Source organism: Schistocerca americana, unplaced genomic scaffold (assembly GCF_021461395.2).
Source record: "Schistocerca americana isolate TAMUIC-IGC-003095 unplaced genomic scaffold, iqSchAmer2.1 HiC_scaffold_1456, whole genome shotgun sequence".
In the NCBI taxonomy this organism is placed as follows: Eukaryota; Metazoa; Arthropoda; class Insecta; order Orthoptera; family Acrididae; genus Schistocerca; species Schistocerca americana.
The window spans coordinates 1-23,166 of NW_025725539.1; the positions used below are offsets into that span (position 1 = coordinate 1).

The following is a 23,166-nucleotide window of genomic DNA, read 5'->3' on the forward strand; positions in this document are numbered from 1 at the left end:
CATCACTCAAACACAGCCAAATTGTCACACTAGCTGTGCATCTCTAACAAAGTTGACGTATGTCCTCACCTCGGTGCCGGTTAAAACGATTTCGCCCCCGGGTGGGCTCGAACCACCAACCTTTCGGTTAACAGCCGAACGCGCTAGCCGATTGCGCCACGGAGGCCTTGACTTTGGCTCCCTTGTGCTCTGTATATCAACGCGAGTGGTAGCATTTGCTTACGCCTCTTCACATGGATAACGTGCATGCACACTGTAGCGAGGCTCGTAAACGAATGACATCGCCAAGCATGACATTATACTACAAAATGCATACAAACCAATGTTCTGCCTATGAATTCAGAAAACCTCTGAGGCCAGTAGAATACTTGTCATAGGTTGTAGAACATCCCTTTCATTCAGTGTACTGCCATGTGTTAGATGTTGCTCGAGATAGCTCCGCTCCTTGCAGGAAGGTTTAAAAAATGAATGCCTTCTGTGAGGTTCGAACTCACGACCCCTGGTTTACGAGACCAGTGCTCTACCACTGAGCTAAGAAGGCGGCAGCTTAGCGTTTGTGAGCTATCCCCAAATTGTTACTTCATCATACTGAATCTTGCAGCCCTCGACCAGATATCGGATTTGGCACACAGCTGCTGCTGGGGTTGTCCAAATTGCCGTTTTCCAAATCTCTTGAATGTTTCGCCCTTACGATCGACGACGAGCGTCGGGCCAGCAAAAGTTTGCGGTCTGCGCAATCCTGACCTAGTGCACAGCTTGTGGGATAGCGTGGCTCGACTGCGAAATGCGTCTTTCGGCTCCTCTCTCTGGCTACAGTATGCTGTTGTCCACAGTGGCGCTGGCGTTGCCCATGGGGCTTCATGTAAGGCGACTGCACGTCGCTCGGCCAACAGCGGCCTACTGCAGACCGACACTTAAGAGACACCAAATACAAATCGACATCGAGAGACAGGCCCTGTCATATGGCACTCGCGACGTATACGCTGAATATTGAATGTAAAGAATACGTCTTTTGTGGTGGGCGTCGCTCTACTGCAGTGTCAAACATGACGAATAAAAAGGAAAACAGCAGAACGTCTGTGTAGGGCCATGTTTTTACCTACAGTGTCACTTGGCTGAATGTGTATAAGGCTCTGTGGCATCACTCAAACACAGCCAAATTGTCACACTAGCTGTGCATCTCTAACAAAGTTGACGTATGTCCTCACCTCGGTGCCGGTTAAAACGATTTCGCCCCCGGGTGGGCTCGAACCACCAACCTTTCGGTTAACAGCCGAACGCGCTAGCCGATTGCGCCACGGAGGCCTTGACTTTGGCTCCCTTGTGCTCTGTATATCAACGCGAGTGGTAGCATTTGCTTACGCCTCTTCACATGGATAACGTGCATGCACACTGTAGCGAGGCTCGTAAACGAATGACATCGCCAAGCATGACATTATACTACAAAATGCATACAAACCAATGTTCTGCCTATGAATTCAGAAAACCTCTGAGGCCAGTAGAATACTTGTCATAGGTTGTAGAACATCCCTTTCATTCAGTGTACTGCCATGTGTTAGATGTTGCTCGAGATAGCTCCGCTCCTTGCAGGAAGGTTTAAAAAATGAATGCCTTCTGTGAGGTTCGAACTCACGACCCCTGGTTTACGAGACCAGTGCTCTACCACTGAGCTAAGAAGGCGGCAGCTTAGCGTTTGTGAGCTATCCCCAAATTGTTACTTCATCATACTGAATCTTGCAGCCCTCGACCAGATATCGGATTTGGCACACAGCTGCTGCTGGGGTTGTCCAAATTGCCGTTTTCCAAATCTCTTGAATGTTTCGCCCTTACGATCGACGACGAGCGTCGGGCCAGCAAAAGTTTGCGGTCTGCGCAATCCTGACCTAGTGCACAGCTTGTGGGATAGCGTGGCTCGACTGCGAAATGCGCCTTTCGGCTCCTCTCTCTGGCTACAGTATGCTGTTGTCCACAGTGGCGCTGGCGTTGCCCATGGGGCTTCATGTAAGGCGACTGCACGTCGCTCGGCCAACAGCGGCCTACTGCAGACCGACACTTAAGAGACACCAAATACAAATCGACATCGAGAGACAGGCCCTGTCATATGGCACTCGCGACGTATACGCTGAAATTGAATGTAAAGAATACGTCTTTTGTGGTGGGCGTCGCTCTACTGCAGTGTCAAACATGACGAATAAAAAGGAAAACAGCAGAACGTCTGTGTAGGGCCATGTTTTTACCTACAGTGTCACTTGGCTGAATGTGTATAAGGCTCTGTGGCATCACTCAAACACAGCCAAATTGTCACACTAGCTGTGCATCTCTAACAAAGTTGACGTATGTCCTCACCTCGGTGCCGGTTAAAACGATTTCGCCCCCGGGTGGGCTCGAACCACCAACCTTTCGGTTAACAGCCGAACGCGCTAGCCGATTGCGCCACGGAGGCCTTGACTTTGGCTCCCTTGTGCTCTGTATATCAACGCGAGTGGTAGCATTTGCTTACGCCTCTTCACATGGATAACGTGCATGCACACTGTAGCGAGGCTCGTAAACGAATGACATCGCCAAGCATGACATTATACTACAAAATGCATACAAACCAATGTTCTGCCTATGAATTCAGAAAACCTCTGAGGCCAGTAGAATACTTGTCATAGGTTGTAGAACATCCCTTTCATTCAGTGTACTGCCATGTGTTAGATGTTGCTCGAGATAGCTCCGCTCCTTGCAGGAAGGTTTAAAAAATGAATGCCTTCTGTGAGGTTCGAACTCACGACCCCTGGTTTACGAGACCAGTGCTCTACCACTGAGCTAAGAAGGCGGCAGCTTAGCGTTTGTGAGCTATCCCCAAATTGTTACTTCATCATACTGAATCTTGCAGCCCTCGACCAGATATCGGATTTGGCACACAGCTGCTGCTGGGGTTGTCCAAATTGCCGTTTTCCAAATCTCTTGAATGTTTCGCCCTTACGATCGACGACGAGCGTCGGGCCAGCAAAAGTTTGCGGTCTGCGCAATCCTGACCTAGTGCACAGCTTGTGGGATAGCGTGGCTCGACTGCGAAATGCGTCTTTCGGCTCCTCTCTCTGGCTACAGTATGCTGTTGTCCACAGTGGCGCTGGCGTTGCCCATGGGGCTTCATGTAAGGCGACTGCACGTCGCTCGGCCAACAGCGGCCTACTGCAGACCGACACTTAAGAGACACCAAATACAAATCGACATCGAGAGACAGGCCCTGTCATATGGCACTCGCGACGTATACGCTGAAATTGAATGTAAAGAATACGTCTTTTGTGGTGGGCGTCGCTCTACTGCAGTGTCAAACATGACGAATAAAAAGGAAAACAGCAGAACGTCTGTGTAGGGCCATGTTTTTACCTACAGTGTCACTTGGCTGAATGTGTATAAGGCTCTGTGGCATCACTCAAACACAGCCAAATTGTCACACTAGCTGTGCATCTCTAACAAAGTTGACGTATGTCCTCACCTCGGTGCCGGTTAAAACGATTTCGCCCCCGGGTGGGCTCGAACCACCAACCTTTCGGTTAACAGCCGAACGCGCTAGCCGATTGCGCCACGGAGGCCTTGACTTTGGCTCCCTTGTGCTCTGTATATCAACGCGAGTGGTAGCATTTGCTTACGCCTCTTCACATGGATAACGTGCATGCACACTGTAGCGAGGCTCGTAAACGAATGACATCGCCAAGCATGACATTATACTACAAAATGCATACAAACCAATGTTCTGCCTATGAATTCAGAAAACCTCTGAGGCCAGTAGAATACTTGTCATAGGTTGTAGAACATCCCTTTCATTCAGTGTACTGCCATGTGTTAGATGTTGCTCGAGATAGCTCCGCTCCTTGCAGGAAGGTTTAAAAAATGAATGCCTTCTGTGAGGTTCGAACTCACGACCCCTGGTTTACGAGACCAGTGCTCTACCACTGAGCTAAGAAGGCGGCAGCTTAGCGTTTGTGAGCTATCCCCAAATTGTTACTTCATCATACTGAATCTTGCAGCCCTCGACCAGATATCGGATTTGGCACACAGCTGCTGCTGGGGTTGTCCAAATTGCCGTTTTCCAAATCTCTTGAATGTTTCGCCCTTACGATCGACGACGAGCGTCGGGCCAGCAAAAGTTTGCGGTCTGCGCAATCCTGACCTAGTGCACAGCTTGTGGGATAGCGTGGCTCGACTGCGAAATGCGTCTTTCGGCTCCTCTCTCTGGCTACAGTATGCTGTTGTCCACAGTGGCGCTGGCGTTGCCCATGGGGCTTCATGTAAGGCGACTGCACGTCGCTCGGCCAACAGCGGCCTACTGCAGACCGACACTTAAGAGACACCAAATACAAATCGACATCGAGAGACAGGCCCTGTCATATGGCACTCGCGACGTATACGCTGAAATTGAATGTAAAGAATACGTCTTTTGTGGTGGGCGTCGCTCTACTGCAGTGTCAAACATGACGAATAAAAAGGAAAACAGCAGAACGTCTGTGTAGGGCCATGTTTTTACCTACAGTGTCACTTGGCTGAATGTGTATAAGGCTCTGTGGCATCACTCAAACACAGCCAAATTGTCACACTAGCTGTGCATCTCTAACAAAGTTGACGTATGTCCTCACCTCGGTGCCGGTTAAAACGATTTCGCCCCCGGGTGGGCTCGAACCACCAACCTTTCGGTTAACAGCCGAACGCGCTAGCCGATTGCGCCACGGAGGCCTTGACTTTGGCTCCCTTGTGCTCTGTATATCAACGCGAGTGGTAGCATTTGCTTACGCCTCTTCACATGGATAACGTGCATGCACACTGTAGCGAGGCTCGTAAACGAATGACATCGCCAAGCATGACATTATACTACAAAATGCATACAAACCAATGTTCTGCCTATGAATTCAGAAAACCTCTGAGGCCAGTAGAATACTTGTCATAGGTTGTAGAACATCCCTTTCATTCAGTGTACTGCCATGTGTTAGATGTTGCTCGAGATAGCTCCGCTCCTTGCAGGAAGGTTTAAAAAATGAATGCCTTCTGTGAGGTTCGAACTCACGACCCCTGGTTTACGAGACCAGTGCTCTACCACTGAGCTAAGAAGGCGGCAGCTTAGCGTTTGTGAGCTATCCCCAAATTGTTACTTCATCATACTGAATCTTGCAGCCCTCGACCAGATATCGGATTTGGCACACAGCTGCTGCTGGGGTTGTCCAAATTGCCGTTTTCCAAATCTCTTGAATGTTTCGCCCTTACGATCGACGACGAGCGTCGGGCCAGCAAAAGTTTGCGGTCTGCGCAATCCTGACCTAGTGCACAGCTTGTGGGATAGCGTGGCTCGACTGCGAAATGCGCCTTTCGGCTCCTCTCTCTGGCTACAGTATGCTGTTGTCCACAGTGGCGCTGGCGTTGCCCATGGGGCTTCATGTAAGGCGACTGCACGTCGCTCGGCCAACAGCGGCCTACTGCAGACCGACACTTAAGAGACACCAAATACAAATCGACATCGAGAGACAGGCCCTGTCATATGGCACTCGCGACGTATACGCTGAAATTGAATGTAAAGAATACGTCTTTTGTGGTGGGCGTCGCTCTACTGCAGTGTCAAACATGACGAATAAAAAGGAAAACAGCAGAACGTCTGTGTAGGGCCATGTTTTTACCTACAGTGTCACTTGGCTGAATGTGTATAAGGCTCTGTGGCATCACTCAAACACAGCCAAATTGTCACACTAGCTGTGCATCTCTAACAAAGTTGACGTATGTCCTCACCTCGGTGCCGGTTAAAACGATTTCGCCCCCGGGTGGGCTCGAACCACCAACCTTTCGGTTAACAGCCGAACGCGCTAGCCGATTGCGCCACGGAGGCCTTGACTTTGGCTCCCTTGTGCTCTGTATATCAACGCGAGTGGTAGCATTTGCTTACGCCTCTTCACATGGATAACGTGCATGCACACTGTAGCGAGGCTCGTAAACGAATGACATCGCCAAGCATGACATTATACTACAAAATGCATACAAACCAATGTTCTGCCTATGAATTCAGAAAACCTCTGAGGCCAGTAGAATACTTGTCATAGGTTGTAGAACATCCCTTTCATTCAGTGTACTGCCATGTGTTAGATGTTGCTCGAGATAGCTCCGCTCCTTGCAGGAAGGTTTAAAAAATGAATGCCTTCTGTGAGGTTCGAACTCACGACCCCTGGTTTACGAGACCAGTGCTCTACCACTGAGCTAAGAAGGCGGCAGCTTAGCGTTTGTGAGCTATCCCCAAATTGTTACTTCATCATACTGAATCTTGCAGCCCTCGACCAGATATCGGATTTGGCACACAGCTGCTGCTGGGGTTGTCCAAATTGCCGTTTTCCAAATCTCTTGAATGTTTCGCCCTTACGATCGACGACGAGCGTCGGGCCAGCAAAAGTTTGCGGTCTGCGCAATCCTGACCTAGTGGACAGCTTGTGGGATAGCGTGGCTCGACTGCGAAATGCGCCTTTCGGCTCCTCTCTCTGGCTACAGTATGCTGTTGTCCACAGTGGCGCTGGCGTTGCCCATGGGGCTTCATGTAAGGCGACTGCACGTCGCTCGGCCAACAGCGGCCTACTGCAGACCGACACTTAAGAGACACCAAATACAAATCGACATCGAGAGACAGGCCCTGTCATATGGCACTCGCGACGTATACGCTGAAATTGAATGTAAAGAATACGTCTTTTGTGGTGGGCGTCGCTCTACTGCAGTGTCAAACATGACGAATAAAAAGGAAAACAGCAGAACGTCTGTGTAGGGCCATGTTTTTACCTACAGTGTCACTTGGCTGAATGTGTATAAGGCTCTGTGGCATCACTCAAACACAGCCAAATTGTCACACTAGCTGTGCATCTCTAACAAAGTTGACGTATGTCCTCACCTCGGTGCCGGTTAAAACGATTTCGCCCCCGGGTGGGCTCGAACCACCAACCTTTCGGTTAACAGCCGAACGCGCTAGCCGATTGCGCCACGGAGGCCTTGACTTTGGCTCCCTTGTGCTCTGTATATCAACGCGAGTGGTAGCATTTGCTTACGCCTCTTCACATGGATAACGTGCATGCACACTGTAGCGAGGCTCGTAAACGAATGACATCGCCAAGCATGACATTATACTACAAAATGCATACAAACCAATGTTCTGCCTATGAATTCAGAAAACCTCTGAGGCCAGTAGAATACTTGTCATAGGTTGTAGAACATCCCTTTCATTCAGTGTACTGCCATGTGTTAGATGTTGCTCGAGATAGCTCCGCTCCTTGCAGGAAGGTTTAAAAAATGAATGCCTTCTGTGAGGTTCGAACTCACGACCCCTGGTTTACGAGACCAGTGCTCTACCACTGAGCTAAGAAGGCGGCAGCTTAGCGTTTGTGAGCTATCCCCAAATTGTTACTTCATCATACTGAATCTTGCAGCCCTCGACCAGATATCGGATTTGGCACACAGCTGCTGCTGGGGTTGTCCAAATTGCCGTTTTCCAAATCTCTTGAATGTTTCGCCCTTACGATCGACGACGAGCGTCGGGCCAGCAAAAGTTTGCGGTCTGCGCAATCCTGACCTAGTGCACAGCTTGTGGGATAGCGTGGCTCGACTGCGAAATGCGCCTTTCGGCTCCTCTCTCTGGCTACAGTATGCTGTTGTCCACAGTGGCGCTGGCGTTGCCCATGGGGCTTCATGTAAGGCGACTGCACGTCGCTCGGCCAACAGCGGCCTACTGCAGACCGACACTTAAGAGACACCAAATACAAATCGACATCGAGAGACAGGCCCTGTCATATGGCACTCGCGACGTATACGCTGAAATTGAATGTAAAGAATACGTCTTTTGTGGTGGGCGTCGCTCTACTGCAGTGTCAAACATGACGAATAAAAAGGAAAACAGCAGAACGTCTGTGTAGGGCCATGTTTTTACCTACAGTGTCACTTGGCTGAATGTGTATAAGGCTCTGTGGCATCACTCAAACACAGCCAAATTGTCACACTAGCTGTGCATCTCTAACAAAGTTGACGTATGTCCTCACCTCGGTGCCGGTTAAAACGATTTCGCCCCCGGGTGGGCTCGAACCACCAACCTTTCGGTTAACAGCCGAACGCGCTAGCCGATTGCGCCACGGAGGCCTTGACTTTGGCTCCCTTGTGCTCTGTATATCAACGCGAGTGGTAGCATTTGCTTACGCCTCTTCACATGGATAACGTGCATGCACACTGTAGCGAGGCTCGTAAACGAATGACATCGCCAAGCATGACATTATACTACAAAATGCATACAAACCAATGTTCTGCCTATGAATTCAGAAAACCTCTGAGGCCAGTAGAATACTTGTCATAGGTTGTAGAACATCCCTTTCATTCAGTGTACTGCCATGTGTTAGATGTTGCTCGAGATAGCTCCGCTCCTTGCAGGAAGGTTTAAAAAATGAATGCCTTCTGTGAGGTTCGAACTCACGACCCCTGGTTTACGAGACCAGTGCTCTACCACTGAGCTAAGAAGGCGGCAGCTTAGCGTTTGTGAGCTATCCCCAAATTGTTACTTCATCATACTGAATCTTGCAGCCCTCGACCAGATATCGGATTTGGCACACAGCTGCTGCTGGGGTTGTCCAAATTGCCGTTTTCCAAATCTCTTGAATGTTTCGCCCTTACGATCGACGACGAGCGTCGGGCCAGCAAAAGTTTGCGGTCTGCGCAATCCTGACCTAGTGCACAGCTTGTGGGATAGCGTGGCTCGACTGCGAAATGCGTCTTTCGGCTCCTCTCTCTGGCTACAGTATGCTGTTGTCCACAGTGGCGCTGGCGTTGCCCATGGGGCTTCATGTAAGGCGACTGCACGTCGCTCGGCCAACAGCGGCCTACTGCAGACCGACACTTAAGAGACACCAAATACAAATCGACATCGAGAGACAGGCCCTGTCATATGGCACTCGCGACGTATACGCTGAAATTGAATGTAAAGAATACGTCTTTTGTGGTGGGCGTCGCTCTACTGCAGTGTCAAACATGACGAATAAAAAGGAAAACAGCAGAACGTCTGTGTAGGGCCATGTTTTTACCTACAGTGTCACTTGGCTGAATGTGTATAAGGCTCTGTGGCATCACTCAAACACAGCCAAATTGTCACACTAGCTGTGCATCTCTAACAAAGTTGACGTATGTCCTCACCTCGGTGCCGGTTAAAACGATTTCGCCCCCGGGTGGGCTCGAACCACCAACCTTTCGGTTAACAGCCGAACGCGCTAGCCGATTGCGCCACGGAGGCCTTGACTTTGGCTCCCTTGTGCTCTGTATATCAACGCGAGTGGTAGCATTTGCTTACGCCTCTTCACATGGATAACGTGCATGCACACTGTAGCGAGGCTCGTAAACGAATGACATCGCCAAGCATGACATTATACTACAAAATGCATACAAACCAATGTTCTGCCTATGAATTCAGAAAACCTCTGAGGCCAGTAGAATACTTGTCATAGGTTGTAGAACATCCCTTTCATTCAGTGTACTGCCATGTGTTAGATGTTGCTCGAGATAGCTCCGCTCCTTGCAGGAAGGTTTAAAAAATGAATGCCTTCTGTGAGGTTCGAACTCACGACCCCTGGTTTACGAGACCAGTGCTCTACCACTGAGCTAAGAAGGCGGCAGCTTAGCGTTTGTGAGCTATCCCCAAATTGTTACTTCATCATACTGAATCTTGCAGCCCTCGACCAGATATCGGATTTGGCACACAGCTGCTGCTGGGGTTGTCCAAATTGCCGTTTTCCAAATCTCTTGAATGTTTCGCCCTTACGATCGACGACGAGCGTCGGGCCAGCAAAAGTTTGCGGTCTGCGCAATCCTGACCTAGTGCACAGCTTGTGGGATAGCGTGGCTCGACTGCGAAATGCGCCTTTCGGCTCCTCTCTCTGGCTACAGTATGCTGTTGTCCACAGTGGCGCTGGCGTTGCCCATGGGGCTTCATGTAAGGCGACTGCACGTCGCTCGGCCAACAGCGGCCTACTGCAGACCGACACTTAAGAGACACCAAATACAAATCGACATCGAGAGACAGGCCCTGTCATATGGCACTCGCGACGTATACGCTGAAATTGAATGTAAAGAATACGTCTTTTGTGGTGGGCGTCGCTCTACTGCAGTGTCAAACATGACGAATAAAAAGGAAAACAGCAGAACGTCTGTGTAGGGCCATGTTTTTACCTACAGTGTCACTTGGCTGAATGTGTATAAGGCTCTGTGGCATCACTCAAACACAGCCAAATTGTCACACTAGCTGTGCATCTCTAACAAAGTTGACGTATGTCCTCACCTCGGTGCCGGTTAAAACGATTTCGCCCCCGGGTGGGCTCGAACCACCAACCTTTCGGTTAACAGCCGAACGCGCTAGCCGATTGCGCCACGGAGGCCTTGACTTTGGCTCCCTTGTGCTCTGTATATCAACGCGAGTGGTAGCATTTGCTTACGCCTCTTCACATGGATAACGTGCATGCACACTGTAGCGAGGCTCGTAAACGAATGACATCGCCAAGCATGACATTATACTACAAAATGCATACAAACCAATGTTCTGCCTATGAATTCAGAAAACCTCTGAGGCCAGTAGAATACTTGTCATAGGTTGTAGAACATCCCTTTCATTCAGTGTACTGCCATGTGTTAGATGTTGCTCGAGATAGCTCCGCTCCTTGCAGGAAGGTTTAAAAAATGAATGCCTTCTGTGAGGTTCGAACTCACGACCCCTGGTTTACGAGACCAGTGCTCTACCACTGAGCTAAGAAGGCGGCAGCTTAGCGTTTGTGAGCTATCCCCAAATTGTTACTTCATCATACTGAATCTTGCAGCCCTCGACCAGATATCGGATTTGGCACACAGCTGCTGCTGGGGTTGTCCAAATTGCCGTTTTCCAAATCTCTTGAATGTTTCGCCCTTACGATCGACGACGAGCGTCGGGCCAGCAAAAGTTTGCGGTCTGCGCAATCCTGACCTAGTGCACAGCTTGTGGGATAGCGTGGCTCGACTGCGAAATGCGTCTTTCGGCTCCTCTCTCTGGCTACAGTATGCTGTTGTCCACAGTGGCGCTGGCGTTGCCCATGGGGCTTCATGTAAGGCGACTGCACGTCGCTCGGCCAACAGCGGCCTACTGCAGACCGACACTTAAGAGACACCAAATACAAATCGACATCGAGAGACAGGCCCTGTCATATGGCACTCGCGACGTATACGCTGAAATTGAATGTAAAGAATACGTCTTTTGTGGTGGGCGTCGCTCTACTGCAGTGTCAAACATGACGAATAAAAAGGAAAACAGCAGAACGTCTGTGTAGGGCCATGTTTTTACCTACAGTGTCACTTGGCTGAATGTGTATAAGGCTCTGTGGCATCACTCAAACACAGCCAAATTGTCACACTAGCTGTGCATCTCTAACAAAGTTGACGTATGTCCTCACCTCGGTGCCGGTTAAAACGATTTCGCCCCCGGGTGGGCTCGAACCACCAACCTTTCGGTTAACAGCCGAACGCGCTAGCCGATTGCGCCACGGAGGCCTTGACTTTGGCTCCCTTGTGCTCTGTATATCAACGCGAGTGGTAGCATTTGCTTACGCCTCTTCACATGGATAACGTGCATGCACACTGTAGCGAGGCTCGTAAACGAATGACATCGCCAAGCATGACATTATACTACAAAATGCATACAAACCAATGTTCTGCCTATGAATTCAGAAAACCTCTGAGGCCAGTAGAATACTTGTCATAGGTTGTAGAACATCCCTTTCATTCAGTGTACTGCCATGTGTTAGATGTTGCTCGAGATAGCTCCGCTCCTTGCAGGAAGGTTTAAAAAATGAATGCCTTCTGTGAGGTTCGAACTCACGACCCCTGGTTTACGAGACCAGTGCTCTACCACTGAGCTAAGAAGGCGGCAGCTTAGCGTTTGTGAGCTATCCCCAAATTGTTACTTCATCATACTGAATCTTGCAGCCCTCGACCAGATATCGGATTTGGCACACAGCTGCTGCTGGGGTTGTCCAAATTGCCGTTTTCCAAATCTCTTGAATGTTTCGCCCTTACGATCGACGACGAGCGTCGGGCCAGCAAAAGTTTGCGGTCTGCGCAATCCTGACCTAGTGCACAGCTTGTGGGATAGCGTGGCTCGACTGCGAAATGCGCCTTTCGGCTCCTCTCTCTGGCTACAGTATGCTGTTGTCCACAGTGGCGCTGGCGTTGCCCATGGGGCTTCATGTAAGGCGACTGCACGTCGCTCGGCCAACAGCGGCCTACTGCAGACCGACACTTAAGAGACACCAAATACAAATCGACATCGAGAGACAGGCCCTGTCATATGGCACTCGCGACGTATACGCTGAAATTGAATGTAAAGAATACGTCTTTTGTGGTGGGCGTCGCTCTACTGCAGTGTCAAACATGACGAATAAAAAGGAAAACAGCAGAACGTCTGTGTAGGGCCATGTTTTTACCTACAGTGTCACTTGGCTGAATGTGTATAAGGCTCTGTGGCATCACTCAAACACAGCCAAATTGTCACACTAGCTGTGCATCTCTAACAAAGTTGACGTATGTCCTCACCTCGGTGCCGGTTAAAACGATTTCGCCCCCGGGTGGGCTCGAACCACCAACCTTTCGGTTAACAGCCGAACGCGCTAGCCGATTGCGCCACGGAGGCCTTGACTTTGGCTCCCTTGTGCTCTGTATATCAACGCGAGTGGTAGCATTTGCTTACGCCTCTTCACATGGATAACGTGCATGCACACTGTAGCGAGGCTCGTAAACGAATGACATCGCCAAGCATGACATTATACTACAAAATGCATACAAACCAATGTTCTGCCTATGAATTCAGAAAACCTCTGAGGCCAGTAGAATACTTGTCATAGGTTGTAGAACATCCCTTTCATTCAGTGTACTGCCATGTGTTAGATGTTGCTCGAGATAGCTCCGCTCCTTGCAGGAAGGTTTAAAAAATGAATGCCTTCTGTGAGGTTCGAACTCACGACCCCTGGTTTACGAGACCAGTGCTCTACCACTGAGCTAAGAAGGCGGCAGCTTAGCGTTTGTGAGCTATCCCCAAATTGTTACTTCATCATACTGAATCTTGCAGCCCTCGACCAGATATCGGATTTGGCACACAGCTGCTGCTGGGGTTGTCCAAATTGCCGTTTTCCAAATCTCTTGAATGTTTCGCCCTTACGATCGACGACGAGCGTCGGGCCAGCAAAAGTTTGCGGTCTGCGCAATCCTGACCTAGTGCACAGCTTGTGGGATAGCGTGGCTCGACTGCGAAATGCGTCTTTCGGCTCCTCTCTCTGGCTACAGTATGCTGTTGTCCACAGTGGCGCTGGCGTTGCCCATGGGGCTTCATGTAAGGCGACTGCACGTCGCTCGGCCAACAGCGGCCTACTGCAGACCGACACTTAAGAGACACCAAATACAAATCGACATCGAGAGACAGGCCCTGTCATATGGCACTCGCGACGTATACGCTGAAATTGAATGTAAAGAATACGTCTTTTGTGGTGGGCGTCGCTCTACTGCAGTGTCAAACATGACGAATAAAAAGGAAAACAGCAGAACGTCTGTGTAGGGCCATGTTTTTACCTACAGTGTCACTTGGCTGAATGTGTATAAGGCTCTGTGGCATCACTCAAACACAGCCAAATTGTCACACTAGCTGTGCATCTCTAACAAAGTTGACGTATGTCCTCACCTCGGTGCCGGTTAAAACGATTTCGCCCCCGGGTGGGCTCGAACCACCAACCTTTCGGTTAACAGCCGAACGCGCTAGCCGATTGCGCCACGGAGGCCTTGACTTTGGCTCCCTTGTGCTCTGTATATCAACGCGAGTGGTAGCATTTGCTTACGCCTCTTCACATGGATAACGTGCATGCACACTGTAGCGAGGCTCGTAAACGAATGACATCGCCAAGCATGACATTATACTACAAAATGCATACAAACCAATGTTCTGCCTATGAATTCAGAAAACCTCTGAGGCCAGTAGAATACTTGTCATAGGTTGTAGAACATCCCTTTCATTCAGTGTACTGCCATGTGTTAGATGTTGCTCGAGATAGCTCCGCTCCTTGCAGGAAGGTTTAAAAAATGAATGCCTTCTGTGAGGTTCGAACTCACGACCCCTGGTTTACGAGACCAGTGCTCTACCACTGAGCTAAGAAGGCGGCAGCTTAGCGTTTGTGAGCTATCCCCAAATTGTTACTTCATCATACTGAATCTTGCAGCCCTCGACCAGATATCGGATTTGGCACACAGCTGCTGCTGGGGTTGTCCAAATTGCCGTTTTCCAAATCTCTTGAATGTTTCGCCCTTACGATCGACGACGAGCGTCGGGCCAGCAAAAGTTTGCGGTCTGCGCAATCCTGACCTAGTGCACAGCTTGTGGGATAGCGTGGCTCGACTGCGAAATGCGCCTTTCGGCTCCTCTCTCTGGCTACAGTATGCTGTTGTCCACAGTGGCGCTGGCGTTGCCCATGGGGCTTCATGTAAGGCGACTGCACGTCGCTCGGCCAACAGCGGCCTACTGCAGACCGACACTTAAGAGACACCAAATACAAATCGACATCGAGAGACAGGCCCTGTCATATGGCACTCGCGACGTATACGCTGAAATTGAATGTAAAGAATACGTCTTTTGTGGTGGGCGTCGCTCTACTGCAGTGTCAAACATGACGAATAAAAAGGAAAACAGCAGAACGTCTGTGTAGGGCCATGTTTTTACCTACAGTGTCACTTGGCTGAATGTGTATAAGGCTCTGTGGCATCACTCAAACACAGCCAAATTGTCACACTAGCTGTGCATCTCTAACAAAGTTGACGTATGTCCTCACCTCGGTGCCGGTTAAAACGATTTCGCCCCCGGGTGGGCTCGAACCACCAACCTTTCGGTTAACAGCCGAACGCGCTAGCCGATTGCGCCACGGAGGCCTTGACTTTGGCTCCCTTGTGCTCTGTATATCAACGCGAGTGGTAGCATTTGCTTACGCCTCTTCACATGGATAACGTGCATGCACACTGTAGCGAGGCTCGTAAACGAATGACATCGCCAAGCATGACATTATACTACAAAATGCATACAAACCAATGTTCTGCCTATGAATTCAGAAAACCTCTGAGGCCAGTAGAATACTTGTCATAGGTTGTAGAACATCCCTTTCATTCAGTGTACTGCCATGTGTTAGATGTTGCTCGAGATAGCTCCGCTCCTTGCAGGAAGGTTTAAAAAATGAATGCCTTCTGTGAGGTTCGAACTCACGACCCCTGGTTTACGAGACCAGTGCTCTACCACTGAGCTAAGAAGGCGGCAGCTTAGCGTTTGTGAGCTATCCCCAAATTGTTACTTCATCATACTGAATCTTGCAGCCCTCGACCAGATATCGGATTTGGCACACAGCTGCTGCTGGGGTTGTCCAAATTGCCGTTTTCCAAATCTCTTGAATGTTTCGCCCTTACGATCGACGACGAGCGTCGGGCCAGCAAAAGTTTGCGGTCTGCGCAATCCTGACCTAGTGGACAGCTTGTGGGATAGCGTGGCTCGACTGCGAAATGCGCCTTTCGGCTCCTCTCTCTGGCTACAGTATGCTGTTGTCCACAGTGGCGCTGGCGTTGCCCATGGGGCTTCATGTAAGGCGACTGCACGTCGCTCGGCCAACAGCGGCCTACTGCAGACCGACACTTAAGAGACACCAAATACAAATCGACATCGAGAGACAGGCCCTGTCATATGGCACTCGCGACGTATACGCTGAAATTGAATGTAAAGAATACGTCTTTTGTGGTGGGCGTCGCTCTACTGCAGTGTCAAACATGACGAATAAAAAGGAAAACAGCAGAACGTCTGTGTAGGGCCATGTTTTTACCTACAGTGTCACTTGGCTGAATGTGTATAAGGCTCTGTGGCATCACTCAAACACAGCCAAATTGTCACACTAGCTGTGCATCTCTAACAAAGTTGACGTATGTCCTCACCTCGGTGCCGGTTAAAACGATTTCGCCCCCGGGTGGGCTCGAACCACCAACCTTTCGGTTAACAGCCGAACGCGCTAGCCGATTGCGCCACGGAGGCCTTGACTTTGGCTCCCTTGTGCTCTGTATATCAACGCGAGTGGTAGCATTTGCTTACGCCTCTTCACATGGATAACGTGCATGCACACTGTAGCGAGGCTCGTAAACGAATGACATCGCCAAGCATGACATTATACTACAAAATGCATACAAACCAATGTTCTGCCTATGAATTCAGAAAACCTCTGAGGCCAGTAGAATACTTGTCATAGGTTGTAGAACATCCCTTTCATTCAGTGTACTGCCATGTGTTAGATGTTGCTCGAGATAGCTCCGCTCCTTGCAGGAAGGTTTAAAAAATGAATGCCTTCTGTGAGGTTCGAACTCACGACCCCTGATTTACGAGACCAGTGCTCTACCACTGAGCTAAGAAGGCGGCAGCTTAGCGTTTGTGAGCTATCCCCAAATTGTTACTTCATCATACTGAATCTTGCAGCCCTCGACCAGATATCGGATTTGGCACACAGCTGCTGCTGGGGTTGTCCAAATTGCCGTTTTCCAAATCTCTTGAATGTTTCGCCCTTACGATCGACGACGAGCGTCGGGCCAGCAAAAGTTTGCGGTCTGCGCAATCCTGACCTAGTGCACAGCTTGTGGGATAGCGTGGCTCGACTGCGAAATGCGCCTTTCGGCTCCTCTCTCTGGCTACAGTATGCTGTTGTCCACAGTGGCGCTGGCGTTGCCCATGGGGCTTCATGTAAGGCGACTGCACGTCGCTCGGCCAACAGCGGCCTACTGCAGACCGACACTTAAGAGACACCAAATACAAATCGACATCGAGAGACAGGCCCTGTCATATGGCACTCGCGACGTATACGCTGAAATTGAATGTAAAGAATACGTCTTTTGTGGTGGGCGTCGCTCTACTGCAGTGTCAAACATGACGAATAAAAAGGAAAACAGCAGAACGTCTGTGTAGGGCCATGTTTTTACCTACAGTGTCACTTGGCTGAATGTGTATAAGGCTCTGTGGCATCACTCAAACACAGCCAAATTGTCACACTAGCTGTGCATCTCTAACAAAGTTGACGTATGTCCTCACCTCGGTGCCGGTTAAAACGATTTCGCCCCCGGGTGGGCTCGAACCACCAACCTTTCGGTTAACAGCCGAACGCGCTAGCCGATTGCGCCACGGAGGCCTTGACTTTGGCTCCCTTGTGCTCTGTATATCAACGCGAGTGGTAGCATTTGCTTACGCCTCTTCACATGGATAACGTGCATGCACACTGTAGCGAGGCTCGTAAACGAATGACATCGCCAAGCATGACATTATACTACAAAATGCATACAAACCAATGTTCTGCCTATGAATTCAGAAAACCTCTGAGGCCAGTAGAATACTTGTCATAGGTTGTAGAACATCCCTTTCATTCAGTGTACTGCCATGTGTTAGATGTTGCTCGAGATAGCTCCGCTCCTTGCAGGAAGGTTTAAAAAATGAATGCCTTCTGTGAGGTTCGAACTCACGACCCCTGGTTTACGAGACCAGTGCTCTACCACTGAGCTAAGAAGGCGGCAGCTTAGCGTTTGTGAGCTATCCCCAAATTGTTACTTCATCATACTGAATCTTGCAGCCCTCGACCAGATATCGGATTTGGCACACAGCTGCTGCTGGGGTTGTCCAAATTGCCGTTTTCCAAATCTCTTGAATGTTTCGCCCTTACGATCGACGACGAGCGTCGGGCCAGCAAAAGTTTGCGGTCTGCGCAATCCTGACCTAGTGCACAGCTTGTGGGATAGCGTGGCTCGACTGCGAAATGCGCCTTTCGGCTCCTCTCTCTGGCTACAGTATGCTGTTGTCCACAGTGGCGCTGGCGTTGCCCATGGGGCTTCATGTAAGGCGACTGCACGTCGCTCGGCCAACAGCGGCCTACTGCAGACCGACACTTAAGAGACACCAAATACAAATCGACATCGAGAGACAGGCCCTGTCATATGGCACTCGCGACGTATACGCTGAAATTGAATGTAAAGAATACGTCTTTTGTGGTGGGCGTCGCTCTACTGCAGTGTCAAACATGACGAATAAAAAGGAAAACAGCAGAACGTCTGTGTAGGGCCATGTTTTTACCTACAGTGTCACTTGGCTGAATGTGTATAAGGCTCTGTGGCATCACTCAAACACAGCCAAATTGTCACACTAGCTGTGCATCTCTAACAAAGTTGACGTATGTCCTCACCTCGGTGCCGGTTAAAACGATTTCGCCCCCGGGTGGGCTCGAACCACCAACCTTTCGGTTAACAGCCGAACGCGCTAGCCGATTGCGCCACGGAGGCCTTGACTTTGGCTCCCTTGTGCTCTGTATATCAACGCGAGTGGTAGCATTTGCTTACGCCTCTTCACATGGATAACGTGCATGCACACTGTAGCGAGGCTCGTAAACGAATGACATCGCCAAGCATGACATTATACTACAAAATGCATACAAACCAATGTTCTGCCTATGAATTCAGAAAACCTCTGAGGCCAGTAGAATACTTGTCATAGGTTGTAGAACATCCCTTTCATTCAGTGTACTGCCATGTGTTAGATGTTGCTCGAGATAGCTCCGCTCCTTGCAGGAAGGTTTAAAAAATGAATGCCTTCTGTGAGGTTCGAACTCACGACCCCTGGTTTACGAGACCAGTGCTCTACCACTGAGCTAAGAAGGCGGCAGCTTAGCGTTTGTGAGCTATCCCCAAATTGTTACTTCATCATACTGAATCTTGCAGCCCTCGACCAGATATCGGATTTGGCACACAGCTGCTGCTGGGGTTGTCCAAATTGCCGTTTTCCAAATCTCTTGAATGTTTCGCCCTTACGATCGACGACGAGCGTCGGGCCAGCAAAAGTTTGCGGTCTGCGCAATCCTGACCTAGTGGACAGCTTGTGGGATAGCGTGGCTCGACTGCGAAATGCGCCTTTCGGCTCCTCTCTCTGGCTACAGTATGCTGTTGTCCACAGTGGCGCTGGCGTTGCCCATGGGGCTTCATGTAAGGCGACTGCACGTCGCTCGGCCAACAGCGGCCTACTGCAGACCGACACTTAAGAGACACCAAATACAAATCGACATCGAGAGACAGGCCCTGTCATATGGCACTCGCGACGTATACGCTGAAATTGAATGTAAAGAATACGTCTTTTGTGGTGGGCGTCGCTCTACTGCAGTGTCAAACATGACGAATAAAAAGGAAAACAGCAGAACGTCTGTGTAGGGCCATGTTTTTACCTACAGTGTCACTTGGCTGAATGTGTATAAGGCTCTGTGGCATCACTCAAACACAGCCAAATTGTCACACTAGCTGTGCATCTCTAACAAAGTTGACGTATGTCCTCACCTCGGTGCCGGTTAAAACGATTTCGCCCCCGGGTGGGCTCGAACCACCAACCTTTCGGTTAACAGCCGAACGCGCTAGCCGATTGCGCCACGGAGGCCTTGACTTTGGCTCCCTTGTGCTCTGTATATCAACGCGAGTGGTAGCATTTGCTTACGCCTCTTCACATGGATAACGTGCATGCACACTGTAGCGAGGCTCGTAAACGAATGACATCGCCAAGCATGACATTATACTACAAAATGCATACAAACCAATGTTCTGCCTATGAATTCAGAAAACCTCTGAGGCCAGTAGAATACTTGTCATAGGTTGTAGAACATCCCTTTCATTCAGTGTACTGCCATGTGTTAGATGTTGCTCGAGATAGCTCCGCTCCTTGCAGGAAGGTTTAAAAAATGAATGCCTTCTGTGAGGTTCGAACTCACGACCCCTGGTTTACGAGACCAGTGCTCTACCACTGAGCTAAGAAGGCGGCAGCTTAGCGTTTGTGAGCTATCCCCAAATTGTTACTTCATCATACTGAATCTTGCAGCCCTCGACCAGATATCGGATTTGGCACACAGCTGCTGCTGGGGTTGTCCAAATTGCCGTTTTCCAAATCTCTTGAATGTTTCGCCCTTACGATCGACGACGAGCGTCGGGCCAGCAAAAGTTTGCGGTCTGCGCAATCCTGACCTAGTGCACAGCTTGTGGGATAGCGTGGCTCGACTGCGAAATGCGCCTTTCGGCTCCTCTCTCTGGCTACAGTATGCTGTTGTCCACAGTGGCGCTGGCGTTGCCCATGGGGCTTCATGTAAGGCGACTGCACGTCGCTCGGCCAACAGCGGCCTACTGCAGACCGACACTTAAGAGACACCAAATACAAATCGACATCGAGAGACAGGCCCTGTCATATGGCACTCGCGACGTATACGCTGAAATTGAATGTAAAGAATACGTCTTTTGTGGTGGGCGTCGCTCTACTGCAGTGTCAAACATGACGAATAAAAAGGAAAACAGCAGAACGTCTGTGTAGGGCCATGTTTTTACCTACAGTGTCACTTGGCTGAATGTGTATAAGGCTCTGTGGCATCACTCAAACACAGCCAAATTGTCACACTAGCTGTGCATCTCTAACAAAGTTGACGTATGTCCTCACCTCGGTGCCGGTTAAAACGATTTCGCCCCCGGGTGGGCTCGAACCACCAACCTTTCGGTTAACAGCCGAACGCGCTAGCCGATTGCGCCACGGAGGCCTTGACTTTGGCTCCCTTGTGCTCTGTATATCAACGCGAGTGGTAGCATTTGCTTACGCCTCTTCACATGGATAACGTGCATGCACACTGTAGCGAGGCTCGTAAACGAATGACATCGCCAAGCATGACATTATACTACAAAATGCATACAAACCAATGTTCTGCCTATGAATTCAGAAAACCTCTGAGGCCAGTAGAATACTTGTCATAGGTTGTAGAACATCCCTTTCATTCAGTGTACTGCCATGTGTTAGATGTTGCTCGAGATAGCTCCGCTCCTTGCAGGAAGGTTTAAAAAATGAATGCCTTCTGTGAGGTTCGAACTCACGACCCCTGGTTTACGAGACCAGTGCTCTACCACTGAGCTAAGAAGGCGGCAGCTTAGCGTTTGTGAGCTATCCCCAAATTGTTACTTCATCATACTGAATCTTGCAGCCCTCGACCAGATATCGGATTTGGCACACAGCTGCTGCTGGGGTTGTCCAAATTGCCGTTTTCCAAATCTCTTGAATGTTTCGCCCTTACGATCGACGACGAGCGTCGGGCCAGCAAAAGTTTGCGGTCTGCGCAATCCTGACCTAGTGGACAGCTTGTGGGATAGCGTGGCTCGACTGCGAAATGCGCCTTTCGGCTCCTCTCTCTGGCTACAGTATGCTGTTGTCCACAGTGGCGCTGGCGTTGCCCATGGGGCTTCATGTAAGGCGACTGCACGTCGCTCGGCCAACAGCGGCCTACTGCAGACCGACACTTAAGAGACACCAAATACAAATCGACATCGAGAGACAGGCCCTGTCATATGGCACTCGCGACGTATACGCTGAAATTGAATGTAAAGAATACGTCTTTTGTGGTGGGCGTCGCTCTACTGCAGTGTCAAACATGACGAATAAAAAGGAAAACAGCAGAACGTCTGTGTAGGGCCATGTTTTTACCTACAGTGTCACTTGGCTGAATGTGTATAAGGCTCTGTGGCATCACTCAAACACAGCCAAATTGTCACACTAGCTGTGCATCTCTAACAAAGTTGACGTATGTCCTCACCTCGGTGCCGGTTAAAACGATTTCGCCCCCGGGTGGGCTCGAACCACCAACCTTTCGGTTAACAGCCGAACGCGCTAGCCGATTGCGCCACGGAGGCCTTGACTTTGGCTCCCTTGTGCTCTGTATATCAACGCGAGTGGTAGCATTTGCTTACGCCTCTTCACATGGATAACGTGCATGCACACTGTAGCGAGGCTCGTAAACGAATGACATCGCCAAGCATGACATTATACTACAAAATGCATACAAACCAATGTTCTGCCTATGAATTCAGAAAACCTCTGAGGCCAGTAGAATACTTGTCATAGGTTGTAGAACATCCCTTTCATTCAGTGTACTGCCATGTGTTAGATGTTGCTCGAGATAGCTCCGCTCCTTGCAGGAAGGTTTAAAAAATGAATGCCTTCTGTGAGGTTCGAACTCACGACCCCTGGTTTACGAGACCAGTGCTCTACCACTGAGCTAAGAAGGCGGCAGCTTAGCGTTTGTGAGCTATCCCCAAATTGTTACTTCATCATACTGAATCTTGCAGCCCTCGACCAGATATCGGATTTGGCACACAGCTGCTGCTGGGGTTGTCCAAATTGCCGTTTTCCAAATCTCTTGAATGTTTCGCCCTTACGATCGACGACGAGCGTCGGGCCAGCAAAAGTTTGCGGTCTGCGCAATCCTGACCTAGTGGACAGCTTGTGGGATAGCGTGGCTCGACTGCGAAATGCGCCTTTCGGCTCCTCTCTCTGGCTACAGTATGCTGTTGTCCACAGTGGCGCTGGCGTTGCCCATGGGGCTTCATGTAAGGCGACTGCACGTCGCTCGGCCAACAGCGGCCTACTGCAGACCGACACTTAAGAGACACCAAATACAAATCGACATCGAGAGACAGGCCCTGTCATATGGCACTCGCGACGTATACGCTGAAATTGAATGTAAAGAATACGTCTTTTGTGGTGGGCGTCGCTCTACTGCAGTGTCAAACATGACGAATAAAAAGGAAAACAGCAGAACGTCTGTGTAGGGCCATGTTTTTACCTACAGTGTCACTTGGCTGAATGTGTATAAGGCTCTGTGGCATCACTCAAACACAGCCAAATTGTCACACTAGCTGTGCATCTCTAACAAAGTTGACGTATGTCCTCACCTCGGTGCCGGTTAAAACGATTTCGCCCCCGGGTGGGCTCGAACCACCAACCTTTCGGTTAACAGCCGAACGCGCTAGCCGATTGCGCCACGGAGGCCTTGACTTTGGCTCCCTTGTGCTCTGTATATCAACGCGAGTGGTAGCATTTGCTTACGCCTCTTCACATGGATAACGTGCATGCACACTGTAGCGAGGCTCGTAAACGAATGACATCGCCAAGCATGACATTATACTACAAAATGCATACAAACCAATGTTCTGCCTATGAATTCAGAAAACCTCTGAGGCCAGTAGAATACTTGTCATAGGTTGTAGAACATCCCTTTCATTCAGTGT

General features: G+C 49.8%; 41 non-coding genes across 41 annotated transcripts; all 41 read right to left on the bottom strand.

The window, feature by feature from the left end:
* Positions 1-92: 92 nt before the first annotated feature.
* Trnan-guu lies at positions 93-166 on the bottom strand. Its single transcript has one exon. It is a non-coding gene; the product is annotated as a tRNA-Asn (tRNA).
* A 303-nt stretch (positions 167-469) lies between these two features.
* On the bottom strand, positions 470-541 carry Trnat-cgu. Its single transcript has one exon. It is a non-coding gene; the product is annotated as a tRNA-Thr (tRNA).
* A 690-nt stretch (positions 542-1,231) lies between these two features.
* Positions 1,232-1,305, bottom strand: Trnan-guu. Its single transcript has one exon. It is a non-coding gene; the product is annotated as a tRNA-Asn (tRNA).
* Positions 1,306-1,608: 303 nt separating this feature from the next.
* Positions 1,609-1,680, bottom strand: Trnat-cgu. Its single transcript has one exon. It is a non-coding gene; the product is annotated as a tRNA-Thr (tRNA).
* A 689-nt stretch (positions 1,681-2,369) lies between these two features.
* Positions 2,370-2,443, bottom strand: Trnan-guu. Its single transcript has one exon. It is a non-coding gene; the product is annotated as a tRNA-Asn (tRNA).
* Positions 2,444-2,746: 303 nt separating this feature from the next.
* On the bottom strand, positions 2,747-2,818 carry Trnat-cgu. The gene has a single exon. It is a non-coding gene; the product is annotated as a tRNA-Thr (tRNA).
* A 689-nt stretch (positions 2,819-3,507) lies between these two features.
* On the bottom strand, positions 3,508-3,581 carry Trnan-guu. The gene has a single exon. It is a non-coding gene; the product is annotated as a tRNA-Asn (tRNA).
* Positions 3,582-3,884: 303 nt separating this feature from the next.
* Positions 3,885-3,956, bottom strand: Trnat-cgu. Its single transcript has one exon. It is a non-coding gene; the product is annotated as a tRNA-Thr (tRNA).
* A 689-nt stretch (positions 3,957-4,645) lies between these two features.
* Positions 4,646-4,719, bottom strand: Trnan-guu. The gene has a single exon. It is a non-coding gene; the product is annotated as a tRNA-Asn (tRNA).
* Positions 4,720-5,022: 303 nt separating this feature from the next.
* Positions 5,023-5,094, bottom strand: Trnat-cgu. Its single transcript has one exon. It is a non-coding gene; the product is annotated as a tRNA-Thr (tRNA).
* A 689-nt stretch (positions 5,095-5,783) lies between these two features.
* On the bottom strand, positions 5,784-5,857 carry Trnan-guu. Its single transcript has one exon. It is a non-coding gene; the product is annotated as a tRNA-Asn (tRNA).
* A 303-nt stretch (positions 5,858-6,160) lies between these two features.
* Positions 6,161-6,232, bottom strand: Trnat-cgu. The gene has a single exon. It is a non-coding gene; the product is annotated as a tRNA-Thr (tRNA).
* A 689-nt stretch (positions 6,233-6,921) lies between these two features.
* Trnan-guu lies at positions 6,922-6,995 on the bottom strand. Its single transcript has one exon. It is a non-coding gene; the product is annotated as a tRNA-Asn (tRNA).
* A 303-nt stretch (positions 6,996-7,298) lies between these two features.
* On the bottom strand, positions 7,299-7,370 carry Trnat-cgu. Its single transcript has one exon. It is a non-coding gene; the product is annotated as a tRNA-Thr (tRNA).
* Positions 7,371-8,059: 689 nt separating this feature from the next.
* Positions 8,060-8,133, bottom strand: Trnan-guu. Its single transcript has one exon. It is a non-coding gene; the product is annotated as a tRNA-Asn (tRNA).
* A 303-nt stretch (positions 8,134-8,436) lies between these two features.
* Positions 8,437-8,508, bottom strand: Trnat-cgu. The gene has a single exon. It is a non-coding gene; the product is annotated as a tRNA-Thr (tRNA).
* Positions 8,509-9,197: 689 nt separating this feature from the next.
* Trnan-guu lies at positions 9,198-9,271 on the bottom strand. Its single transcript has one exon. It is a non-coding gene; the product is annotated as a tRNA-Asn (tRNA).
* A 303-nt stretch (positions 9,272-9,574) lies between these two features.
* Positions 9,575-9,646, bottom strand: Trnat-cgu. The gene has a single exon. It is a non-coding gene; the product is annotated as a tRNA-Thr (tRNA).
* Positions 9,647-10,335: 689 nt separating this feature from the next.
* On the bottom strand, positions 10,336-10,409 carry Trnan-guu. The gene has a single exon. It is a non-coding gene; the product is annotated as a tRNA-Asn (tRNA).
* A 303-nt stretch (positions 10,410-10,712) lies between these two features.
* Trnat-cgu lies at positions 10,713-10,784 on the bottom strand. Its single transcript has one exon. It is a non-coding gene; the product is annotated as a tRNA-Thr (tRNA).
* A 689-nt stretch (positions 10,785-11,473) lies between these two features.
* Trnan-guu lies at positions 11,474-11,547 on the bottom strand. The gene has a single exon. It is a non-coding gene; the product is annotated as a tRNA-Asn (tRNA).
* A 303-nt stretch (positions 11,548-11,850) lies between these two features.
* Positions 11,851-11,922, bottom strand: Trnat-cgu. Its single transcript has one exon. It is a non-coding gene; the product is annotated as a tRNA-Thr (tRNA).
* Positions 11,923-12,611: 689 nt separating this feature from the next.
* Trnan-guu lies at positions 12,612-12,685 on the bottom strand. Its single transcript has one exon. It is a non-coding gene; the product is annotated as a tRNA-Asn (tRNA).
* A 303-nt stretch (positions 12,686-12,988) lies between these two features.
* Trnat-cgu lies at positions 12,989-13,060 on the bottom strand. The gene has a single exon. It is a non-coding gene; the product is annotated as a tRNA-Thr (tRNA).
* A 689-nt stretch (positions 13,061-13,749) lies between these two features.
* Positions 13,750-13,823, bottom strand: Trnan-guu. Its single transcript has one exon. It is a non-coding gene; the product is annotated as a tRNA-Asn (tRNA).
* Positions 13,824-14,126: 303 nt separating this feature from the next.
* On the bottom strand, positions 14,127-14,198 carry Trnat-cgu. Its single transcript has one exon. It is a non-coding gene; the product is annotated as a tRNA-Thr (tRNA).
* A 689-nt stretch (positions 14,199-14,887) lies between these two features.
* On the bottom strand, positions 14,888-14,961 carry Trnan-guu. Its single transcript has one exon. It is a non-coding gene; the product is annotated as a tRNA-Asn (tRNA).
* A 303-nt stretch (positions 14,962-15,264) lies between these two features.
* Trnat-cgu lies at positions 15,265-15,336 on the bottom strand. The gene has a single exon. It is a non-coding gene; the product is annotated as a tRNA-Thr (tRNA).
* Positions 15,337-16,025: 689 nt separating this feature from the next.
* Positions 16,026-16,099, bottom strand: Trnan-guu. The gene has a single exon. It is a non-coding gene; the product is annotated as a tRNA-Asn (tRNA).
* Positions 16,100-16,402: 303 nt separating this feature from the next.
* Positions 16,403-16,474, bottom strand: Trnat-cgu. Its single transcript has one exon. It is a non-coding gene; the product is annotated as a tRNA-Thr (tRNA).
* Positions 16,475-17,163: 689 nt separating this feature from the next.
* Trnan-guu lies at positions 17,164-17,237 on the bottom strand. The gene has a single exon. It is a non-coding gene; the product is annotated as a tRNA-Asn (tRNA).
* A 303-nt stretch (positions 17,238-17,540) lies between these two features.
* On the bottom strand, positions 17,541-17,612 carry Trnat-cgu. Its single transcript has one exon. It is a non-coding gene; the product is annotated as a tRNA-Thr (tRNA).
* Positions 17,613-18,301: 689 nt separating this feature from the next.
* Positions 18,302-18,375, bottom strand: Trnan-guu. Its single transcript has one exon. It is a non-coding gene; the product is annotated as a tRNA-Asn (tRNA).
* A 303-nt stretch (positions 18,376-18,678) lies between these two features.
* On the bottom strand, positions 18,679-18,750 carry Trnat-cgu. Its single transcript has one exon. It is a non-coding gene; the product is annotated as a tRNA-Thr (tRNA).
* Positions 18,751-19,439: 689 nt separating this feature from the next.
* Positions 19,440-19,513, bottom strand: Trnan-guu. The gene has a single exon. It is a non-coding gene; the product is annotated as a tRNA-Asn (tRNA).
* Positions 19,514-19,816: 303 nt separating this feature from the next.
* Trnat-cgu lies at positions 19,817-19,888 on the bottom strand. Its single transcript has one exon. It is a non-coding gene; the product is annotated as a tRNA-Thr (tRNA).
* A 689-nt stretch (positions 19,889-20,577) lies between these two features.
* Trnan-guu lies at positions 20,578-20,651 on the bottom strand. Its single transcript has one exon. It is a non-coding gene; the product is annotated as a tRNA-Asn (tRNA).
* A 303-nt stretch (positions 20,652-20,954) lies between these two features.
* Trnat-cgu lies at positions 20,955-21,026 on the bottom strand. The gene has a single exon. It is a non-coding gene; the product is annotated as a tRNA-Thr (tRNA).
* A 689-nt stretch (positions 21,027-21,715) lies between these two features.
* On the bottom strand, positions 21,716-21,789 carry Trnan-guu. Its single transcript has one exon. It is a non-coding gene; the product is annotated as a tRNA-Asn (tRNA).
* Positions 21,790-22,092: 303 nt separating this feature from the next.
* Trnat-cgu lies at positions 22,093-22,164 on the bottom strand. The gene has a single exon. It is a non-coding gene; the product is annotated as a tRNA-Thr (tRNA).
* A 689-nt stretch (positions 22,165-22,853) lies between these two features.
* Positions 22,854-22,927, bottom strand: Trnan-guu. Its single transcript has one exon. It is a non-coding gene; the product is annotated as a tRNA-Asn (tRNA).
* Positions 22,928-23,166: the final 239 nt, after the last annotated feature.